The sequence below is a fragment of the Octodon degus genome, unplaced genomic scaffold (assembly GCF_000260255.1).
Source record: "Octodon degus isolate 3935 unplaced genomic scaffold, OctDeg1.0 scaffold00184, whole genome shotgun sequence".
Taxonomy (NCBI): domain Eukaryota; kingdom Metazoa; phylum Chordata; class Mammalia; order Rodentia; family Octodontidae; genus Octodon; species Octodon degus.
Window position 1 is genome coordinate 4,508,235 of NW_004524760.1, and position 6,604 is coordinate 4,514,838.

General features: G+C 43.1%; 1 long non-coding RNA gene across 1 annotated transcript in view; it reads left to right on the forward strand.

Moving 5' to 3' along the window:
• Positions 1 to 3,551, forward strand: part of LOC111813336 — a 13,309-nt gene extending 9,758 nt beyond the window's left edge. The window contains exon 3 of the long non-coding RNA XR_002818630.1: positions 3,034 to 3,551. This is a non-coding gene — a long non-coding RNA (uncharacterized LOC111813336). The remainder of the gene's footprint in view (positions 1 to 3,033) is intronic.
• Positions 3,552 to 6,604: the final 3,053 nt, after the last annotated feature.

Genomic DNA, 6,604 nt, shown 5'->3' on the forward strand with positions numbered 1-6,604 from the left:
GGTCCAGCCACAACAGATCCTCATGGACCTAAGGATATTGAATCCCTTTTCCAGGGAATGTTTTCAGCATCTATAAATCCTAGGAGCTTAGAGGACTTTCCTTTCCCAGGTTTGCCAGGCTCTCTGCCTCCATAGCCATGGGCACTAGTTGGTGACTTCCTTTTTTTTTTTTAGCAGAACCAGGGATTAAACTCAGGGCCTTGTGCTTGCCAAGCAAGTGCTTATTCTACTGAGCTATCTCATGGGCACTAGTTGGATTGGCACCTCCAACATGCCTCCTCCACATTTTTAAAATATTGCATGTCATTTAACAAATTTTCTTCATTAATGTTTTGTTTTGGTTTTTGGTGGTACTTGAGATTGAACCCAGAACCTTTGCAATGAGCTATTATCTCCAATCCCTTTAAAAATTTTTTGAGAGAGGGTCTTGCTAAATCCTTAATCTACCAAGACTGGGCTTAAACTTGTAATCTTTCTGCTTCATTTTCCCAGGGTGTTGAGATTACAGTCTTGAAATACTTAGTTATACTTAGGTATAGCTTACATACTTTCCTCTTTTACAGCAATACTATATGGAGTTATTCCCTGTCCCTTTTTGGTTGTTTTAGACAGGGTCTTACTAAATTGCCCGGGCTGGCCTCCAATTTGTGATCCTCCTGCCTCAACCTAGCTGGGATTACAAGTGTGTGCCACCACGCCTGGATATACCCCATTCTTTTTTACTACCACATGTAACTATAATTATTTATTTCCTTATTAACAAACATAGATTAGTTTTTCTATTACAATCTAAGAGAAAAATCTTTCAATGTGTGAGGTATGTAATGCCACACTTAAGTTACTATCTTTGTAAGATTTAAATTGATTTACTAAGGCTAACAGTATGTATACTTTTTTTTTTAATCTTTTATTTATTTGGTACGGGGTCTTGCTTTGTAGCCACCCCACCCAGCTTCTGTGGCATGGCGTGGAGCTGGCATGACATGCGGTACTGGGGATCGAACCTGAGTCTTTGTTCTTACCAAGCAGGCACTTAGACCGCTGAGCTATCTCCCCAGCCCAGTTTGTGTACTTTATAAAGAGCATAAGCATTTCTAATTCTCTGGTTGAAAGTTATGTCATTTAACAGCGAAGGAGGGTACTCATTTCTCCACACTGATCAATGCTAAACATCAACTATTTTAGTTTTGCAACACTAAAAGGCAAGAAATCAAAAGATACTTTAGCTTTCATGTTTTGGAACTTAGAGAAAGTGAACATTTTCTCCTGGATTTCTGTCTCCTTGCAAAGGTTCTCCTTAGAATCTTAACTAAAGGAATGTTTTGTGAATGTTTTGGTTTGTGTCTAGTTGTCCCCCTCAAAGCCTCCTGCAGTCATGGGGCAGACTTCTAGAGTTTGTGATTGACTCATGAGCCACTGGGATTATGAGTGTGAGTACTACACCCAGCCTGGGGCAGACAGCCTGAATGCAACTTAAAGGGCTTGTTCTCTGTAGCCATTGTTGCTGCTGCTCCTCCCTTCACTCTCTTGTTCCTCGCCACCGCCATGAATGGCTGCTCTGTGCTGTCAAGTGCCGCTCTGCCTTGGAGCCAGCCGAGTATGGACTAAAAGCTCTACTAATTGTGAGCTAAATAAACCTTTCTTTCCCTCATTTTGGGTACCAAGTATCTGTCCCAGCAACAAGGGAAGAGTGACTGAGACAATGTATGTAGCGGTGACAATTGAACCCAGGGCTTTTTCACTGAGCTATATAACTGTACTCAGAGCCTTTTAAAATTTTGAAACAAGGTCTTTCTAAATTGGTCTTGTTGGACACAAGTTTGATACTCTTCCTGCCTCAGCTTTCCAGACCTGGGATTATAAGCATGCACCATCCAGGCCAGCTGGCAACTGACATTTAGAAAAATGTTTGTCATTGTACAGATTGACTATCATAGGCATGTAGATTAAATCTGGCTACCATTTAACCCCTGATGTAAAATAGTCACCTTATTTTCCAAGAAAATATTAATGTTCATTTAATTATTGGGTTTAACTTCTGTAGGGAAAACACAATCCTAAATTCAAAATTCAGATATTTTTGGGTCTTTTTTTTTTTTTTTTTTTTTTTTGGATCTAGAAAATATTTTTGGGTCTTTTTTTTTTTGATCTTTTGTTGGATTTTTTTTTTTTTTTTTTTTTTTTTGTGGTACTGGGGATTGAACTCTGTACCTTGAGCTTGCCAGGCAAGCACTTATTCTACTGAGCTATCTCCCCGTCCCCTATTTTGGGTCTTTTTGAGACAGAGTCTCACTATGCAGTTCAGACTGGCCTTGAGCTCACTTTGTAGCCCAGGCTGGTCTTGAATTCACAATAATCCTCCTACCTCAGCCTCCTCAGTGCAGGGATTACAGGCATGTACCACCATGACCAGCTAAAATCCAGATTTTTAATTTGTGTGGGGTTTAGGAATGCTGAGGATCAAACTCAAGGCTAAGCATATACCATGGAGGTGCACCCCCAGGCCTCAATTCACAATGTTTACTTGAAATTTTAGAAAATATGTGAAGGGGAAAATATTTTCTCCCCTGTACCTCAATGAAAGATTCAGTAAGATCAATCATACACTTTACAGGAAGTATTTAATATTTATTTATCATTTAATATATGTCAATATTTATGTATATATAGTCTGAGTGAGTGAAAGCATTACTTTTAAGTTGAGCTATATAAAACTACCATTTTAAAGGCAAAGTGATCAAGGTTTGTCAGGAATGGTGGTGCATACTGTAATCCCAGCTCTTAAGAGACTGAGGTAGGATGATCCCCGTGAATCTAAGGCTCTCTTAGACTATATAGCAAGACCCTTTCTCTAAAAAGAAAATAAAGACAACTAGAGTTTTAGTAAATTGAAAACGTATCCATAAACATCTACTCCATAGGCAATTTGATTTAAAATATCCAGGTCTTCCCATAGGAGGGTGAGAACAATGACACTGAAGTACTCAGCTTCATATCAAGTGATTTTTTTTCTTTTCTTATCATCTGATTCAGGCTTCTTGCTTCATCTTTTTGTTTATCCAATTGCTCACTGCTGTGGGCGTTTGGGTAGCGGTTTTGGTGGCACCTGAATCAAAGGAAACAGCTGTGTGGCTCCCAAAGCCCGCCTGCCTACAGCAGCAGTGGTTCCGACCCTCCTTGGAGAAACCGTGTTGGTTCTGACTGGAACAATGACTAAGCCCTGACAGGCCGCAAGCTCCGGGCTGCACTGAGGTATGACACAGTACCTGTTTGGTGAAGCGACATTACATAACTGCTATCTTTGGCCTCTCCAGCCAAATGAATCATCAGTTTCATGGGGCCTTTTGTCAACATCATTATCCCTGTCACCTCCAATTAGCATTTGCAGAGCACCCACATGGAGATGACACTGTGTTTTATACCTGACAGAACACAAGGAAGACAGAGACTACAACTGATAAAGTAAACTGTCAGAAGTGTACATCTGAATATGAACCACTGAACAAACATACCTGTAAATCCGAGCCTCTCTAGCTCACACTGGTAGAATAAACTCACCCCACAGAAACTCATCCTGGAGCTTCACAATGGCTCTTTGTGTTGTAAAGAGGATGAGACACATGGTCTTCCCACACAGAAAAGGCTCCGCATCTCTCTGGGGACCCCAGGATTAGGCTGTAAGGTTTGAATGGGTCCCTGATGACTACCGAGTCATCCTTGAGCAGTAGGTGACAAACCCTGACCCCCCCAAGCACACATGCCTTTATAAAGTAGGGGAATATGCAGATTCTCGGGATAATTCCATAGATTAGAGTTATTTCCATAGGTTAGTCAGGGCAAATCTTTTAGAGCTTAAATTGATACCAACAGCCTGTTGTGGCATGTGTGCCACAGGTTTGTTACCAGTGTGGGAATGTTGGGGGATTTCATAAAGAAATTCCGGAATAAGGACTACGGGTGTAGCTCAGTGGCAGAGCACATGCTTGGCATGTACACGCTGGGTTTGATCCCCAGCATCAGAAAGAAAAGACTGAGGAAGAGGGGGAGAGAGCGGGGAAGAAAGGAAAGGAGGAAGGCAGGCAGACAGGCAAAGAAAAAGGGATAGAGAGAGGAGGAAGAAATTAATTCCGGAATAAATACACTCTTTAAATTTTCTCAGGAGGACTATTATACAATTATTTTCCACTTGATTGTCCATGGTTAAAGAGATTTTAGGTGTGTACTGGAGTTGAACCAAGATCACTTTTTCTGCTGTCACCATTCTAATTTTAAATTGTCCCCTTGTTGTTTATGTACTCCCCAGTCCTTCTTGTATCAGATGGAGGCAGAATGGAAAGAAAGTCTGGACATCAGAACTTATTTGTGACTGCTGGAAGGGTAAACACCTGCCTGACAAGTACACGCAGGCTTTCTGCAGGATTTAGACAGGGTCATTCCAGCTCATAAGCAGGGCGTAGGTCCTTAACTTTCAGCCTGCTATCTGGAATGAAACAATCTGTGTGATGTGATTGAAAAATAGGGTGAATTTTTAAAAAATTATTGCAGTAAAAGACACATTACTACTAATCCCCCTCAAAACACTCCCTCTTTTTGAACACATGCGCCCCCTTATTCTTGCCACTTTTTGAAGCCATTCTGGAAGTCCTCTGGCATGTCTTTTGTCACGCTGTTGTGGCTGCCTCGATGTACTGAATCCGTTCAAAACATTTATCTTTCATGGTCATTTTGACGTTGGGAAAGAGCCAGGAGTTGCACAGGGCCAGATCCAGTGCACAACATGCATGAGGACGCACAGTTGTGCTCTGCACAAGCCTGCCTTTGCCCTGAATCGACCTCCACAGCAGCATTCACTGTATTTTGTTATCATACTTTGTAGACATATTCCCAAAACAGAGCTTCAGAAAAATGTCAAGAATAATGTGATAAGTGTGTTTCAAGGGTATCAGGGACTCTAAATTATAAACTGAGTCTAGATGATGATGGAGCCCATCCTTGTCCTACATTTTGGACCAGCTTGGAATGTGGAAAAACCCCACTTTCTGTCAGCCAGCCCTGAGATTTTGATGATTGGTGAGGCTGTGGCATGCGCAGCGCAGGATGGGATCTGCTGAGGATGATCCAAGGGTGGCACTCGTGCCCCGGTATCAGAAAGGGTCTTGTTTCTTTTGTGATCTTGTCCCTTCTACTACTACTTCCACACTGTGCCAGGAAAAGCATCCTTCCTCTCCCCTTGCACATCTCACTGGCAAAGTAAAAGGGGGCAACTGAAGTGGTCTTAGTCTTTGCCCATCCTGAGACACCGACCTCCCAGCCCCCCTTTTGTGCATCACTAAATTTGTTCTGTTTTTCCTTCATCCTTCACTGTAGCCCCGCATACAGGCAGTTGGGGGTCTTGGCTAGGTCCCCCAGAATAAGTGAGGGAAGTATTTTGAGGAGGATTAAGGGCAATGTCCTTTACCTTAATACATTTTTACAAATTTAAAGTCACCGTATGTTTTGGTCATATCTCATATCTTTAGAAAGTCCTCAAAGAAAAAAAAAAGCCCTCACTTGGTATTTGGGCTGATACCAGACAGGTACATAGGTGTGACAACACCTAAAGGGGGTACTATGTACATGGTCCAGTCAGAGCCTAACTCCTGCAGGCCACAACATTTTCCTAGGAAGCCAACCACACACCTGAACTGGTGCCAGAGGTAACCTGGTCTTCCTGCCCACAGTCCAGTGCCAGGCACAGAGAGACACTGGCTCCTCCTAGTACTTTGCAGAGGGCAGCCTGGGGAAAAGGTGGGGTCCAAACAGCCTCTGGTGTGTGTGTCTGCCTAAATAGATTTCTGTTCCTCAGCTCCCTGGACATGCCTGGTGTTATCTTTGCTTGGGGTTAGAAAGTAGCTGCTGCAGTTTTTGTTTAAATGTTTATGGCCAACGTTGAAGCAGAACATGAGGAAATCAGCACTCTCCTGCTGTTTGACCATGAAGGTCTGTGGTCCCAGGGATAGGTCAGCAGGGACAACAGCAGGAGCGGCGGCTCTAACTGTGGCTAAGAAAGCAACATGGAGGTAGAAGGCAAGGAGCAGGGGTTGAAGCACTGGGTGCTCTCTATCCTTCCCCCTTCTGAGGACACGGGCATTGCAGTGTCACGTCAGAGTGGGCTCCCCTGTGGTATCCTGTAAGCAGAGGAGCAAGCACTTCGGGTGGTAACACAAGAAAGGAAAGAACTGTCTCTGCTATCCTGTGCTCCAAGAATGGCATCTCCAGTCACTGCTTACTCGGGCCATTGGATGGGAAAATATAGAGTCGCGAAGCTTTAGAGGGTCAGCGAGATAGCTCAGGGGTAGAAGTGCCTGCCCAGCAAGTGCTAGGTCCCAAGTTTTATCTCCTGTACAGAAGGAAAAAAAGCTTTAGAAAAAATAAAATGTATGTCTGTGTTATTCATTGGCTTCTAAAACACAAACTTCTAACCAGGTGTAGTGGTACACACCTGTAATCCCACACTCAGGAGGCTTAGGCAGGGGGATTGCTTCAAGTTCTACACCAACCTAGGCTACAAAGTGAGTCCAACGCCGTCCTGAACTGCATTGCGAACCCCTGTCTCAGAAAACAG